General features: G+C 39.8%; 1 long non-coding RNA gene across 1 annotated transcript in view; it reads left to right on the plus strand.

The window, feature by feature from the left end:
* The window catches only part of LOC123383468, an 80181-nt gene that overhangs the window by 24291 nt on the left and 37784 nt on the right, over positions 1–18106 (plus strand). Inside the window, exons 4-5 of the long non-coding RNA XR_006593226.1 lie at positions 7030–7105; positions 12975–13046. This is a non-coding gene — a long non-coding RNA (uncharacterized LOC123383468). The remainder of the gene's footprint in view (positions 1–7029; positions 7106–12974; positions 13047–18106) is intronic.

Below are 18106 nucleotides of genomic sequence, written 5' to 3' on the forward strand. Positions count from 1 at the left end.
TAAGGGAGCTATTGTGTCACTACTAAATGACAATGAAGATAAGGTTGCAATTTTCCAAATGAAAGTTTTTATTTATAATTGTATATGTGGCACATTCCTTAACCCACTTACATAGAAGACATTGCCAATTCCTTCTGAGAGTCAAGAAGGGACAATTAGGTCCATATTCATATGCTAATAAGCATTGCATTACTTAAATCTGTTTTACTTTTTAAATGATGAAAATGAGAATTGAGCAGTGGCAATGGAAGCATATAAAAGTCGTGATTATCTTCTTCAAAGTGCGGCTTTCTACATTGACACGTTTCAGCTAGCAGGCTTAGTAGCTATTTTTCAACAATAAAATTTGGTGAATGAACCTCATTTTCCCCCATAGCCTTTAAAATAAGAGTATATCAAGCTACCTTAAAAACATCTCTAAGGAAAGCAAAGTTTGCTACAAATGCCGCAAACTTCCCATTTTTTTTTTTTTTGGAAGCCTGCCTTCATAGAATATGCTAGAGACTCCATCTAATTTTTTTCCCGTTTTAGAAAAAAAAAATCAGCAGGAATCAGAGCAGAAGGTATTCCTGTGTTCTCATTAATTGGTATTTGTTGTTAAACTCCAGAGAGTTTGGGGAGCATGGCTATTTTAGGTCTTGGAGATTAATCCCGATAGATCTCACAGAATCCCTCAGTCTTGAGATGCGTCGTCGGTCACAGCGAATATTCAACAACAAGCTGATGTTCCACATTTGTTAGGTGGGCTGCCTGATGGTTAATAAATAAGATCAAGTCGTGAGGAAATTACCCCCTGACTTACTCGAGGGGTAGATTTGAATTTACCAAGATTATCAGGAAATAACCCATCATGAAATCCAAACGGATTCACACCTTAATCAGGGTGTTTTGCAGTGCTTGGGTTGCAGCGGGCATTGATTTTTTGTCGCATAATGTTGAGCATTAGCTCATTATTGAACATTAGCTATATCACATCACCGAGCGACCTGCTTGTCTGCTGCTTCTCACGTTTAATATCCTGAACACAGTAGTGGAAATAGAGATGAGAATGCCACACGCCGCGGTGGTGAAAGTTTCCTCTCAATCAGGACTCTTAGGGGACAGAATCGCGGGTTCTTCAGGTTCCTCCATTCCTCATTTATCTAGCACAAAAGGCAACTGATTCTTATGCATACCAACTCGCAGTGCAACCTTGGGTAAGTCACTTAACCTTTTGGTGCCTGAATTTCTTCATCTGTCAAATGCCTATATCCACGATCACCGGTCCCCCAGGCGGCTGGTGTAAGGATAAAATAAGATAATGGTTGGAAAAGAGCTTTGTAAATTATGAAGTGCTGTGCAAGTGCCCTGTTTTAATAATAATAATGTGTTAAACAAATGGATGTGGCTTTTGTTTCTGCTGCTGCCTTTTTGCCTTAGAGAAGCTAGCCGTTTGCACTCTTGCCCTTTTAAAAAAAAATCAGAAATTCGGAATCCATCTATCTGGCTACTTCGTGTTCGTGAGGTTGTTCCGGGGCGAATTGCCCTTTAGTAAATTGCACAAGCTCCAACTCTGGTTCAAACCAGAAATAAGCAGGAAGGTATAGTCTGCGGCATTTGAAGTCTTGTAAAAGTTATGTTTCTGTAGGACGGGATAAAATGATCTGAGTGGAACTACACATGCAGATTCTCCTCCACAGTGCCTTAGAATCAGGACAACGAAACAAAGAAACAATCACGTTTTGAACCTAGTAAGTAGTGTGAGTGAATGAAACAGGGTGAGTTGTCATTTTTGCTTTTCCCCATGAAATCATCCTGAGATATTGATCGATTCCACCGTGAAATCCAGACATTGTATGGACATTCTTTTAATCAATAGGAGAATGAAAAATATATGTCAAAAATTTTTTTTTAATGTTTATTCATTTTTTGAGAGGCAGAGAGAGAGAGAGAGAGAGCGTGCACGCGCGCGAGTGGAGGAGGGGCAGAGAGAGAGGGAGACACAGAATCTGAGGCAGGTTCCAGGCTCTGAGCCATTAGCACAGAGCCCGATGTGGGGCTCGAACCCAAAGATTGTGAGATCATTACCTGAGCTGAAGTCAGATGCTTAACCGACTGAGCCACCCAGGCACCCCCCAAAATATATATGTTATATGAAAAGAATAAAAAGGTTGGTAAACCATGAAATCTCAACGTGCAATAATATATTGTTAGGTCTGCATGAAAATATTCCTTTGGAAAGCCGACATCGCTGCTGATCCAAATGTGGGCTCAGTGTCACCTGGGAAATCATAATTTTTCTTATCAAGGCATTGCAAGTTCTTGGGTGTAATTTAAAATTTTAGAAAACGGGATCTGAGATTTAAACTGAAACTAAAACAAAATTAGGCAACCTCTTGACCAACTGAGAGAAGGGTCCTCAAATCCTTCTGTGAGAGCAGAGGTGGATCATGAAAAAGCATTTGGGGAGTGAGAGCCTGAGGTTATTGAGTGCTCCCATGGAAGGATAAAACTTGGAGGCTGAAGAGGCCTCACTTTACTTAAACATTCCCCCCTTGTAGACACAGCCAAAAGAGACGTTTTATGAGTGCGGTGACCTTGGAAAGACAGGATTGCACAATTTCACACACCTGTTACGGCGGCGCTCTTTAGAAGTCGCCTTCCATCAGGCATCTGGCCAGCCTAAAGAGAATTTTAATTAAGAAGAGGTTTATGAGGTAACGTTGCTTGGTCTCTCTCTTCTCCAAGGCCCTTTTTGATACGAAGCAGAAGGTTGTTCAGTCAATCAGTTGCTTGTCAGGCCTATCTTAATGATACCTTGGAAATCAGGATGCGAGGTAAATCGTCCTTAAGCTGTTACTACACTGTCTGAGGAAGTGTGCGCTCTGTCTGTTCATTTCCGAAAGGAGATTTTCTTCATCTTGAGACTCACAGCTGGAGCATGACTAAAACCTAAAACCAGCCAGGAAACCTCCTGCTGGGTGCAGTTTCCCTAGCTTTCAGCATAATTATGCAAATCCATCTTTGACATTAGAGAAAGGCCAGTGACAATGTCAGGCAAATGTTATCCAACTTTCACTTAGCCCCATTTTAGGTATTCACCGAGCTGATATTCAAGCGCTGAAATATGAACGCCATTTAAATGTCTGCGGGGGTTGCATTTTGGTTCCTGCTACTTGAGCGGTTCAATTAAAGGAAGCGACTCATCCACGCAGAGGCCTCAGAGGCCTCTCCACTTCTGTCTCCTCAACCAGCTCTGCTGCTTTCAGTTTCCTGGTGGTTCTTGTAACACTCCCAGGCGGCGGTGGTTTCCATGACACTGGCCACTGTGAACTCTGCTATTCTGGAATTTGGTTATGTCTGAATGTCAAACAGAAGCACCTGCAGCCAGCGTTTTGTCCGGACTCTTCGGTTTTGTTTTGTTGATTTGTTTTTATGTAGCTCTACCCAGCACAGCCACTGTGGACTAGGAGCCATAAACATGTGGCTTTTCACATAGAAGAAAGTGGTTACAGAAATCGATCTTATTGGTTGGTCCTAGAGGCTACAGAGAAATGTGTTTGTGGACATCATGAGCTGGAAACAATCAGAGTATGACTTAGCATGGCCTCTCCATTCTGTACGTGAGTTAGAGAACCCAGATTTTCTGATATCCAATCTAGTAAGCATTCTACTGCATGACATTGTTTCTAAGGAATGTTTGAAGTCTAGGTCTAGCCTTTCACTGAGGCAATATGGACATCTTCTTCTGCCATAGAATTTGGGAGGTGTCCAGAACCTCTGGAGAGGACCAGAATCCAAAGCCTTACCTCTACCAAGGCAGGGAGCTTGGATATTTGCCCAACAGCGATTATGACTATGAAGAGCAAATGACCCGGAGGATGATGTTTTGAGGAAGGTTGAATTACTGAAGGAGTTCACATATTCCAGAAAAGATCAGTTGGCTTTGAGAGACTCTGGTGGCTTCACTGAAGTAGATTTCTTTGGGCAAGCTGGATTCCATGACAGTTAAGTCAGGTATCCAGGAAGTCTGGAAAATATGCACAGTCCATTAAGAAATGTGTTATGGGTTTTCAGGCTTTACCGAAGAGTGACTTGGGAGATTACCAGTGTAGATTACCAGGGCTTTAAGGGGTATAGACCAGAGGACAAAAAGGGGGAAGCAAGAAGGGTGGAAGGGGAAAATAAGACCCATACAGATGAAAGGATAATTGAACAACAGAGAGGTATATGAGCAGGAATTCAAAGAAAGGAGGCAGGGATCTTAGTATCCATAATGGGCTTACAGACCAATTGAGCTCTTAACTGTTGAGGTAGAAATAGCAAAGCCAGATTGACAGACCCTGTAAATAGTATAGACAGGACATAGGGTGCCAAAGACAGGATATAGTCTAAGAGTAGAGCTGCTCATGAACCAAACTCTGATACCTGAGTTAAGAAACTGTATCTCCAAGTCTGAGTAAGAGCAAACAAAAACCAGAGATGGAAGGGACAAATCTGATATAAGAACCAATAAAGTGAAGCCAGGACATAAAGAAGGCACTCCATGTTTCTGCAGTTTTATTCCCAACATCTAGCATAGTGCCTGGCACATAGTAGGAGTTCAATAAATGTTTGTCAAATGAATGAATTATGGACGTATGTTCTCTCTGAAAGACCTATTCTTCCGAGTTGGGTGACTGGTGATAGGGACAGAAAAATGGAATGAAAAGAACATGGCAGAAAGGTGGGGGGGGGGGGCTGGATTTGAAGGTAACACTTGGGGGGCATGGATGGATGCCTAAAAGATAGACTTAGTATAGTTCATTAATCTGCTGAACACTTGGGGGGCATGGATGGATGCCTAAAAGATAGACTTAGTATAGTTTATTAATCTGCTGAAAGCAAACTTTTTGTTTCCTTTTATATAAAATGAGATGATATCTCTTTGTGAGCATACTCTTAAGTTTGGAGTGTCAATGTAAATATGAATTATTATCATTATTGTGCACCGTAGCTAAGTCAAGGTATGTTTGTTTTCCCTTGTCTGTTTCCTTGGAGCCTTTGTGACTTACAGAATGGGTTTGGGATATACATGGATTTGATAAATCTCAATGTATTTCTTCCCCTCCCCGTGTGAAAGAGACTAATGTGAGGATATTTCTTGTTAGGCTCATATGTCACTACTTGTATCGACTTTAAAAGAGACTCTTTAATGCCCTTATGATCAAAGGGTACAAGGAAAGTCACTAAGTTACCATGCTAAAATATTTATTGGTCATGAAAATTCAAAAGCACCATGTTTATGAGTCTCCCACCCCCTCAATTTTTTATTTCTTTTGTTTTTTGCAATGGAACATTGCAGATTGACCTCAAATTCCAGTTCAGTTTAGACCCATAGGAGCTACTTAGCAAATGCATAGTAAACAGGGGCGCCTGGGTGGCTCAGTCGGTTGAGAGTCCGACTTCGGCTCAGGTCATGGTCTCACGATTCATGGGTTCGAGTCCCACGTCGGGATCTGTGCTGACGGCTTGGAGCCTGCAGCATGCTTTGGATCCTGTGTCTCCCTCTCTCTGCCCCTCCCCTGCTAGTGCTCTTTCTCTCTCAAAAATAAGCAAACATTAAAAAATTTTTAAAAATGCTTAGAAAGCAAATGAATCAATGAACTCAGAGGCATGATATATGTTGTGCAGTAAAGGAGATACTCAGATGTCTCACTGGTACTCATCAATGAAAGAAAATAGTATTGTAATCTTCCTTTCTGTAGTCAACTTCTTATAACCCCAGCTGCTGGGTCATGATGTCCTTGACATTCAGCAAAATTGACTGTGTGAAAATGAATCATTACAGAATGTTAACTTTTTAAAAAGTCCAAATTCTAGATGCTTGAATTTTTGCTTACTGGTCCATAGTAGTTTAGCCTAGCGTCTTTGGGTTTGAATTTTGCCTTTCTTCCTTTGCACAAAGTTTGTGTAAGGGCGTCTCACTTTCCTGTTCCATGAAATTATGATGATGACAATATCTGTTCTGTAAGGTTATTGTGAGGTTTGTATATTGCTAAATGTATATCACTATGTAACAGTGCTTGGCTCGTACGAAGTCCTCAATAAGTGTTTTCTGTTAGTATTATTTTTTCATTATTATTTTAAAAGATTTTTATCAGCAGATAGATGGAAGTCTGGGAGAACTGCTGGTAAACCGAGCTTAACGTGCTGGTAAAAGTATTCTGTAGTGCTTTCCAACAATTTGCTTTAAATGTACAATGATGTTTTAGGATAGTAATTGAATTGTGAAGAAAGTGCCATATCGGGAAAGGAATACAGAGAGGAGACTTAAAAGAAGAAAAAGAATAGCTTAGGAGAGAGTGTAGAAAGAGAAAAGGACCTCAGACCGGAACCTTAGAGCAAACCCACCAACTGGAGTTAGCAAAGTTAGATGGAGCTAATAAAGCCAAAAGAGGAGAGTTCGAGAAGTAGAACTAGAGTATCTACGCAAAACACAAGAGAGGAGACATATTTTACAAGGGATAGGTCAGCAGTTTCAAATACATCTGCAGAGGAAGCAAGGATGATTAGGTTGAGAAGTCTATTCATTTTTGTTAGATTGTTTCTTGATAGCAAGGATCGAGTTTTACCAATATTTGTATTCATTTTGCCGGCATGGTGCCTGGCTCATGGTAGGTAGTCAATGTACACTTGTTAAATGAATGAATGAGAGGGACGTGGGAAAGGGGATTTTCCATGGAGTTTCACGACAGAAATCGGATTTCAAAAGGTAAAAAGTAATTGGATGCTGAGAAGATGGGAGGTACCAGTTGAGGAAATGGTTATATCACAGGTGGGAGAATTAGGAACATAACTGAAAGAAACCACGAGTAAATAAAAGGTCTTTTTGAAAACACTGTTGGCGGGGGGGGGGGGGGGGCCTGGGTGTATTTTTTATGTAGAGAGAAGAGAGCAGTAAAGAGGAAGCGATTGAAGATGTCCCCAAAAGAAGGGGTGAATGATGGAAAAAGAAATAGGATGGGAAGGAGAACGTACAAGTGGAACACCTTATCCTCTGTGATTTAGGAAAGGAAGGTCTACGGCCATACCACCCTGAACGCATCCAATCTCATCTGATCTAAGAAAGGAACGTCTGATCAAGGTGAGGTTTGGGGATGGAAGGGAGGGGCCACTAGAGATACTGTGTCGGGTGGTCTAAGTGTCCTTGGTATTGGAGAGTATAGGTGGGGCTAGGGAATTGAACCAGAAAGATCAGAAACAACTCTACAGGATGCTTTATCTCTGATCTGTGGGGTGGAAGATTGGGCCCATTGGCCTTAGCCAAAGGCTAAGGGTTTCAAGTATTCCTCGGGTTCTGAAATTATTTCCTAAGAATATTTTGTATATTTGGAATTAATTTAAGTCATTCATACTAAAGCTGGAGGAAATAGATAGATAAATCTTTTAAGCACCAAGCAGCACTTTTATAAAATGGTGTAAATTCATGTCGAGTCCTACGAATGTTCATTATCATCAATAGTCACTTTGGCAGAGCATAATTAATTTTATTTCGTTTGCTCTCTCAACGCTAAGGCAATAACATTTTTAAATCTCAGAAAAGAGATGCTTTAGTGTTTTCACGACAATAATTCAAATGTGTCACCGTCACATTTGTAGCTCTGTGGATTCCAGGATTTGAATTTAATCAGCCTCTGTTAAATAGTTTTTGGTGAGTTCTTTTGTATTTGTGTTTTAATGTTTTTGCCTCATCATTTAAAAAAATTTTTAAAGGTTTTATTTAAATTCCAGTTAGTTAATACACAGTATAATGTTAGTTTCAGGTGTATAATATAACGATTTAACATTTCGGTTTTTAAATTGTTTTATGTTTAGTTTTGAGAGAGAGAGAGAGAGAGAGAGAGAGAGAGAAAGCACACAGGGAAGAGGCAGAGAGAGAGAGAGGGAGAGACAGAATCCCAAGCAGGCTCTGTGCTGTTAGCACAGAGCCCAATCCGGGGCTCAAACTCATGAACCATGAAGTCATGACCTGAGCCAAAGCCAAGACTCCCACGCTTAACAGACTGAGCCACCCACGTGCCCCGTGATTCAACATTTCCATACAACACCTGGTGCCTCATGACAACAGGTGCCTCAATACTTTTTTTCAAAAGAGAAGGATTGATATATGTCTGAATGAGAGCAACTGGACTGAATCTGAGCCAAAAATTTCAAGTTGATTTGGTCCGTTTTCCTTAGAGTTTTGGATGTTTCTGTTACAGGAAGTTGCTTAAAATCTCTAGGTTTTTCCACGTCCACAGCTTTTAACATCTAGATTTCACCCTCAATATCTCTTTCCGTTTGCTTCAGTGGAGAGAGCAAGAGAGAGTGAGCTGATGAGAGGCAGAGAGAGAGGGGGACAGAGGATCCAAAGCGGGTTCTGTGCTGACAGCAGAGAGCCCGATGTGGGGCTCAAACTCATGAACCATGAGATCATGACCTGAGCGGAAGTCAGATGTTCAACTGACAGAGCCACCCAGGTGCCTCAGATCTGGATCAAATTTAATACTTGGTGCTTCCTTGAATTTTGGGGCAGCCTACAGCTTTCATATTGGCCAGTTTATAACAAAAGCTCATTTTCCCCTCTTACAGTTCTTCGTGATTTTCCCTGTTCATTCTGCTCTTTGACAGCAAAATTACTCTCTAAAAACTTCAATGTGTGGTTTAAAATCTGAATTCCGATTGCTGAGAGTTTCAGGGTTTTACGCTTTTTGTTTTTGTTAAGGCAGGATGTTTTGATTTTTGAGAACTTGTTCATCAACTATCCAGCTTATTTTGCGTGGATTTTAAGTTACCTTTTAACATCTCTGTCTTTTGTGTTTAGTATATTTAAGGTGGACACCATTATTATAACCCATTGGCCACGAGGTCCTGAGGCTCAGTTCTACCACATTTTATTAAATTGTAAAGATATAGTTTTAACTCTCAAGCATGTAGATGCAAAGGCTGCATTCAGATATTTTCTGCCCACAGTAAGTTCCATAACTGAGCAAGTTTCCATCTTCACTTTGGCCAGTAGATATCTTAAAACCAAATTTGAAGTCTATTTTCAGTAACTTCGTACGACCACACATATACATTTCTGGCGGCTGATCTCCCCCGCCCACCAGTTTTATGATTTTCCATTTGTCCTGTTTCTTTAAACTTTTTGTTTGAGGCTCCTGGCTGGCTCAGTCGGTTAAGTATCTGACTTTTAATTTTGGCTCAGGTCATGATCTCATGGTTCATGAGTTTGAACCCCCTGGCAAATCTCTCTCTGCCCCTCCCTTGCTCGCACGCTCTCTCAAAATAAATAAATAAACTTAAAAAGTAAAATACACTGTTTTTTTTTTTCTTATTTTATACATGCTTATGACTTCAAGCCCTTGGCAGAAGGAGGTAGATGATAAGTAAATGGGGTCTATAGCACAGACTTCCTATAACCTCCTGGTTTTCTGGAAGACACTTTAAGAAATTTATTATCACCTCCTAAACCAGCACTACCATGGATAGAAATGTTTACCTAGTCACTTCCTAAGAGGTTGCTGTGGAGGAGCCACACGACATAAATCTGGAGAAACTTCCAGTCACATCGACTGCCATTATCTTATCCCTGAAGGGTCAATAACCTTGGAGAGTAGGCGTTTGCAACAGAGCTGTGGAAAGTGCCTTAGCAAGTTAGGGCCATGCCATCTTCTACTCAGGGCCACTGCTTAGAACTGCTGCAAGTATTATAATCTTAAAAAAAAATGCCTTGCCATGAACTCTCTGAATATGGTACAACTTCTGTCTTCTGTTACCTTGAAGCAGAAATGCTTACCTGAAGTAAGGCGATGTGACATTATGTGATACTGCTAGGACGTTGAAAAAATGCATATCGGAAGACAAAGTCTAAGAATGGCCCTTCCTTTTTGAGAATCTGCATTGTATAACCTTGAGTCAGTGAGCGCAACTTCAATCATACAGAGCCTGAGCATAGGTTTGTATATTTGCAGGGACCTGTAGATTTGGGGCACGCGTGCGGTCTGTGCTCTGTTGACTCAGTTGGTCCGAATTCTGAGTGTTTTGAGCAGGCTTAATATTGGTAACTGCTCTTTTGATCTAGGAGACATTTAGCAATACTGTTTTACCACCTAGGAGCTTTTTCTGGGCCATTAAAAATGTCAAATTGAATCCAGTCAAGAGTTTTACCATGTTCTCCATATACAGGGTGATTCTGCTGAATCTTATTGAAGAAATCATCAAGCAGTATCGAGTTTGATGGTGCAACTCAGGGTCGTAAGCCCTCAGAGCTGTTGCTGAGGATTTTGTTATTGACGTTTCTGACCTCAGGGCGGAAACGTGCCCCTTTTGACAATTTCACGCAATACGTGGATCTCATGCGAAGGTAGAAAGATGAGCGATCTTAAAATGGCATATGTTTGTGACCCGCAGATGGTCAAGAACACCTTATGAGTCTGCTTTGCATTTTCAAAGTCTATATCAAGGTAAAGTGGAATCTCTTGGCACGTTTGGCTTCACAACACTCACCTGGCACCAGAGTACCATTCCTTCCACACAACACACAAGTATTATACAAAAACATTGCCTTGCTTCCTGGAAGAAGAACACATAGTAGTTCATGAAGGAACAAGCTGAAAGTTTCTACTTAGCTGGCAGTTGAGATTTGAGATGTTATTTAGGCCCCAGTGGGGGAGTAGGCGGATGGGGCAACAGGTGGTTAACCTGACCTAGGCTGATAAAGACTGGGTGCTGGGTGTCAGCATGGCAGAACTTCCTGCTGGAGACACGGTGGGCCTCTTGTGATCTATCCTGGTTTGCCTGTGCTTCTGAACTACCTTATTCTTTTTTTTTATTGAACAAATTTTGCATACAACAGTTGTGTAAATTGAAGGCGTACAACCTGTTAACTTTGATAAATTTATATATTGTAATATGTTGCCATTATAGTGATATTTATCACATTATATAAGTATAGTGCAGCATTGTTGTCTATAATCGTTACACTGTACATTAGAGCACTGTGGCTTGTTTAGGAGTCATTGCGAGTTTGTACCCTTAAACAGCACCCACCCCCTCTTCCTGCTCCCTCTCCCCTGGTAACCACCATTTTACTGTTTTTTTTTTAAACAGATTTGATTTTTTGTAATTTTTTAATGTCTATTTTTGAGAGAGAGAGAGAGAGAGAGAGAGAGAGAGAGAGAGAGAACGAGTGGGGGAGGGGCAAAGAGAGAGGGAGACACAGAATCCGAAGCAGGCTCCAGGCTGTGAGCTGTCAGCACAGAGCCGGATGCAGGGCTCAAACCCACGAACCATGAGATCATGATCTGAGCTGAAGTCCGGCACTTAACCAACTGAGCCACCCAGGCGCCCCTGATTTTTTTTTTAATTCCACATATAAGTGATATTATACAATACTTGTCTTTCTCTGTCTTACTTATATCACTTAGCGTAATGTGCTTAAGGTCCATCCATGTTGTCACAAATGGCAGGATATCCTCCTTTCTGATGGCTGAATAATATTCCATTGTGTATATTTACAACTGTTTTACACATTCATCCATTGGTGGGCATGGAACAAACTGATCAAAAATGGCAGAAGAGCTAAATAGACATTTTTTTTCCAAAAAGGACATGAAAATGGCCAAGAGGTTCATGAAAAGATGTTCAACATCACTCCTCATCAGGGAAATGCAAATCAAAATTACAGTGAGCTATCCTCTCACACCTGTTAGAATCATCAAGAAGACAAGAGACAACAGGTGCCGAAGACGATGTGGTGAAAAGGGAACCCTTATACACTGTTGGGGGGAATGTAAATGGGTCAACCACTATGGAAAACAATATGAAGTTTCCTCAAAAAATTTAAAATACAAATGCCATACAATCCAGAAATTCCACTTCTGGGTATACACCCAAAGGAAATGAAAACAGGATTTTGAAGAGATATCTGACCTCCCTTGTACTTAACCTATAAATAGCAGTCTAACTCTGACTTCCTGTGTCCCTGACACTTTCACCTCTGGAAAACCATAATTTAACGTCCTAGTCTCCATGTTTAAAACCAAGCATGATACAATGGTTCCATCACCACCCTCAATGCCTGCCCTTTTTCCTGGTAGTTTTACTTCTCTATTTGATCCTTGATCACTTCCAAACTCAGACAAACCCAGTCATTGTTATCCAAAAGGAAGGGCCTGGGTCCTAAACACTCTATGAAAACAGGTTCAAATAAAATATGTGTGTGTGTATATGTATACGTATACGTATATGTATATGTATATGTATATGTATATGTATACACACACATATATGTTTTTTTCTCTTGTGCTATGGCATTGTGTTGCTAAGAGAGATATTCAAAATATTTAACGATCAGAACACAATGCCAAGAGTCAAGGTGACTCTGCAAGTCTTGGAAACTTTTAAGGCTGTAATTGGGCATATCAGCTGAATATCAGCCTTGGCCATAACATTTCCACCAGATGAATCCTAAAGCATTTTACAAGCATGAAGTCAGTTTTTAATCAATCAATCAATGAATCAATCAATCAATTAAATGTTTATTGCAAACCTACTATGTGCCACACACTGTAAAGTACTGGTTATAATAAGACCTATGAGCTAAAAAAAAATTATAAGCTATTCCTATAATTATACGAGGTTTGGAAACTGTGTTAGATTTCCTCTGAAATCTAGAAGAATAAACACTCTGTGCTGATGGGAAACTACGTTCCTAATGATTTGGACAATCTAAAAGTGATAAGCATTGGGTTTTCTTATTTATAATATCAGTAGGGGAAGGATTTAGGATGTTTTTTTCTCTGTTCTGGGGCCCCAAAGAACTGTACAGGAAGAGGTGAGTTAACTAAACCCTTAAGCGTAATGCCTAGGAAGGAGAGGGAAAAGAAACTTTCATATTACTTCTGGATTCTCATATTTTTATTAAATTAAAGAGAGCTTATTTCCAACAACATTATTCTTAATTTCTTCAGGTGCTTTGATAGTTGGTGAGGACCTGAAACTACAGACTGTAGACCAAACAGAAGGGAGAAAAGACATTCAAGGTGAGCACTGAGGAGAGTTTGCATGCCTAATGATCAAGAATTATCCAGAAATCCTGGGTGTGGGGGGGGGGTGTCTCCCACCAGGCTGGGGCCAATTATCCAGATGTTGTGGCTGGAGTGAATGATGTGGGAGGGTTTGCTCTGTAGGTAATGAACTTGATGAATGTTCCTTTACTTCAACATGCGGCACAACTGAGCACATATATTCCTCTCAGGATTATATTTTTATAGCAAAGCCAAAAAGAGGTATGAATCCAATGCTTCATTTCTTTTCAAATTAGCATTTATTTTGGATGTCTTCTGAATAAGGGGAACATGAGCTATAATATCAGGCCTTAGGAAACTCCTGTGAAAGACATTCCTCTAAGAACCTTCTGGATGCCATGAGAGTTTTGAATATCTTAGAGAGCCTGAAATCTTCTGGACACTGATTGATGCTTAAACCATCTCAAAATCCGAGTTTAAGCTGGCAGGTAAATAGTAAGATGCTCAGTAAATGATGCTGGCTGCACAGGTGGATGTGTAGATGGAAATGTAACTGTTTTTGTTTGAAGAATCATTTTTGCGTTGTTTTGCTTGTTTTTCTTGAAGAATGAGGAAATTTGAGAACTTTTACTTTTCTAAGTTTATTCATTTATTTTGAGAGGGAGAGAGAGAGTGCGAGCACGGGAAGGACAGAGACAGAGGGGCTCGAACTCATGAACTGTGAGATCGTGACATGAGCCGAAATCGAGTCGGACACCCAACCCACTGAGCCACCCAGGCCCCCTGAGAACTGCTACTTTTAACAGAACTTTCTGGCATAGACAACAACTTCCCAGAATACATTTAGTGAAGGGAGTCATCAATTGTTGATTGAAGGCTGAAGCAATTGTGATCCTTACTTCCTTTCCTCATAACATTCTCTTCCGTCATAATGTCTCTTGCCCAATGATGAGGAAAAATGAATGAATTATTTTGTCTGATATCCCTCCTGGGCAGGGACCCTGTTTACTAGGAGTGATCCCACTGAAGGTGTCAGAGGAGTTGAGAAGGTAGAAACAATTCTGCTGAATGTAAAAGGAAGATAACTTAATAATTGTTTAGGCCCCTGTAGTTGCCTTGATTATGACTTTAAAAACTTATCCATGGAGGAAATTACACCTCTATAAGTAGCACTGGTTTCAGAATTCATCTTCATTAGTGTCCTTTATCATGAGTAAAATGCCTCCTCAGAGGGGGAAATTTGTTTTAATTTTTTTAATGTTTATTTTTTTTTGAGAGAGGGAGAGACAGAGTGTGAGTGGGGGTGGGGGAGAGAGAGAGGGAGGGAGACACAGAATCCGAAGCAGGCTCCAGGCTCCGACCTGTCAGCACAAAACCCAAAGTGAGGCTCGAACCCATGAACCGTGAGATCATGACCTGAGCTGAGGGAAATTTTTAAGTAATCATGGTAATCATGAATCTTTGTTCCAAGTCTGCCAAAAAAAAAAAAAAAAAAGCCCTTTCAGACACTTTTCCAAGAATAGTTAAATAAATTTAAACACATTTCGTTTTTATTTTTATTTTTTTAAATTTTTTTTCAACGTTTTTATTTATTTTTGGGACAGAGAGAGACAGAGCATGAACGGGGGAGGGGCAGAGAGCGAGGGAGACACAGAATCGGAAACAGGCTCCAGGCTCTGAGCCATCAGCCCAGAGCCTGACGCGGGGCTCGAACTCACAGACCACGAGATCGTGACCTGGCTGAAGTCGGACGCTTAACCGACTGCGCCACCCAGGCGCCCCTTTTTTTTTTTTTTTAAATTTTTCAACGTTTTTATTTATTTTTGGGACAGAGAAAACACATTTCATTTTTAAAAACACATTAATACATTTGTTGTACTTTATGCACAATACTAAATAGTTTGCTTTAGTGATAGTGCATCTAAATGCTGTTTTTTAAATTTTTTTTTAATTTTTATTTTTCAAGTTTATTTATTTATTTTGAGAGAGACAGAGACAGTGTGAGCATGGGAGGGGCAGAAAGGGAGGGAGGAAGAGAGAGAGAGAGAGAGAGAGAGAGGAAGAATCCCAAGCAGACTCTACACTGTCAGCGTAGAGTCAGATGCTGGTCTCGAACTCACAAAAACTGCGAGATCATGACCTGAGCCGAAACCAAGAGTCAGACCCTTAACCGACTGAGCCACCCGGGCACCCCTAAATACCGTGTATTTTTTTTTAAAAAGAAGACTATTCAGAAAAGGTAGAAAGAAGTTATAACCCTTCGGTTTTGTTCCAATTCAGATCATGTCTACATAATGTTAATCTTAACAAATTACCTGCTTTGGTCTTTGATGAATCTATCTGTGGAAACTAAAGACTATCTTCATCTGCATACTCAAATTGTCATATTGTCTAGGAATCACTGATTCTGTCCTTAAACATTGTAGCATCCACAAAGTCCTTACAATGACTGTACCTTGAGAGAGAGCCTAGCTGTTGTTTGTCGAACAACTTACTTGTTTTTCAAGCTTCACAAATCAAAGGGGCTAAACTTTCTTGATTGTGAATCTTCAGGGAAAGGGCTCAAATTAATTTAATCATTTTGAAAGCACCAGCTAAATTGTCAGTACTATGCCAGGTACTGCATCTGGAAAGGGAGATAAATGGAGCAAAATGCTACTCTGTTTATTTAGAGCTCAGATATTTGGCACCTGCAAATGCCTAGAATATTTGCAAACTGAAGTAAATAAAGAAGCCTCCAAGCGCAACCATTCTTTTGCAAAATAGCTGAGAAGATGCAATGTGTTTGGCTAATTTTCCAAGCGGAATAAAAGACTGTTCTGTTTGACTAGTGATGATGTCTGTAGGAGTCAAACCTTGATAGTGACAGCATTCCAGTTTTCATAAAATGGAAACAAAAAGATGGAAAAAAAAGTTTATTTTCACCAAAATGTACCAAAACCTGGGCACGCCTTGTAGTTTTGCACGATTTTTTTTGCAACAAAATGCTTAAAAGGCTGAAGTAGTCAAGGACTTCCATTTTCCAAGGACTTCTCTGAAACTTTTGGTATCAAATCATTTTCTTCAATGTATCTATCTTGGTATCATCCTTGCTAGTTTCCTTTTCTTCATTCTTCTTTTGATAGCTGGACTTACTGTACCAGATCGGGGTAGTTCCTCAGCATCAGTTTCATCAACTGTATGAAATCCTAAATGTGTTGCAGGATTTGTAGTTTCACTTTGAAATCGGTTTGCCTTGTATCGTCTGACAATATCAGGAAACCTGCCAGACAATGATCAACATAGGTTCCTACTAGGCAGGAAGAGATGTTTGGGTAGAGACTAATTTTATAGGTGGTCAGTTCATTTTTGAATAATTTGTATTATAATAACTCTTGTTTCTCCCTTCATACCCTCTTAATTCTGGGGACACAGGTAATGGATACTCGGCTAATGAAGAGGAGAAATTCAGAGGCTTTGAATGAGATTATTTAGTTACAGTGTTGTAAATGCAAGATTTTGCTGTACTATTTCATTATCAAAAAGAATGTACTTATCTCTTACACTGAAGCCTTGAGCACATATTTTTATTGTTCTAAATGTTAAATGTGAATGGATTCTGTCTCCTCTAAATGATAAGGAACTTCCCAAGGGCAGGACGTCTGGTAGCAAAACAGAATATATCTAACATGATGGAAGAATACTTTTTGAGGTAGCACTCAGCCCAGAAGTTGTTTATTTTCTTGTTAAAATTCAGAGTGCCTTATAATAATGTCTCCCAAACGTGTCCTTTGGAATTTTTACTTTCTATGAGAAATTAACAGACGTTCCAAGAGAAAACATGTCCATGTTCAAAATTAACTTGGGAAGGGAATGCAAAAAGGTGCAGGTGCCATGGAAAACAACATTGTGGTTCCTCAAAAAATTTAAAAATGGAACTACCATATGATCCAGCAATCCCACTATTGGGTGTTTATCCCAAATCAGGATCTCAAAGAGCTACCAGCACTCCTATGTTCATAGCAGAACTGTTCACAATAGTCAAGATACAAAAACAATCTAAATGTCCATCAGTGGATGAATGGATGAAAATGTGGTATATACATAAAATAAAGTACTATGCAGCATTTAAAAAAGAAGGAAATCTTGTCATATGCTACAACAGGGATGAAACTTGAGGGCATTCTGCTAAGTGAAATAAGCCAGTCATGAAAAGACAAATACTGCGTGATTCCACTTAAATGAGGCATCTAAAGAAGTCAATTTCTTTTTTTGTGTACGATTTTGTTTTTAAGTAATCTCTACACCCAGCGTTGACCTCAAACTCACAACCCCAAGACCAAGAGTCATATGCTCTGCAGACTGAACCAGCCAGGTGCCCTAAAATAGTCAACTTTATAGAAACAGGAAATAGGATGGTAGTTGCCAGTGGCTGTGGGGAGGAGGGAAAGGGGAATTGTTGTTCAGTGGGTATAGAGTTTTAGTTTTGCAAGATGAAATAGTTCTAGAGATCCGTTGCACAACCATGTACATATAGTTAACAGTGCCATACTCTCCACTTAAAAGTAGTTAGATAGTAAATTTTGTTATGCGTTTTTTTGCCACAATAAAAAAAAAAAGCTTGTGGAAAATATCATACGTTGAATCTTCCTTTAGGTATTTGCCTTGAATATTAGCATAGTGTTAGTGTTGAGAATCACCCCAATAAGGAAACTTGTTGAACTTTCTTTAACCCACTACTTCCCAAACTCATTTTTTTTCATTGTTAGTGAGGAATATTTATTAACCTTCTAGAGGACATTACCCAGCACAGCACAGAGAGAAAAAAAAATATATATTTCCAGGCATCTGTAATAGATTCAGTTTTGGAGATAAAATATTTAACAGAGCCCATAGTTCTTCGAACATCTATAAAAGTCATTGCAGTAGTAAATAAAAAAAAAACCCAAGAGCTATAGAAATATATTTGATGAAAACTGTATTTAGTTCAGTGATTCCCGAACCTGGCTACATCTGCTGGGTCACTTTAAAAGACAGAGTTTAGGCTTTCTGATTTAATAGATTTCAAGAGCAGCCAGGTTTGGGAATCATGACTT

The sequence above is a fragment of the Felis catus genome, chromosome X, assembly GCF_018350175.1.
Source record: "Felis catus isolate Fca126 chromosome X, F.catus_Fca126_mat1.0, whole genome shotgun sequence".
In the NCBI taxonomy this organism is placed as follows: domain Eukaryota; kingdom Metazoa; phylum Chordata; class Mammalia; order Carnivora; family Felidae; genus Felis; species Felis catus.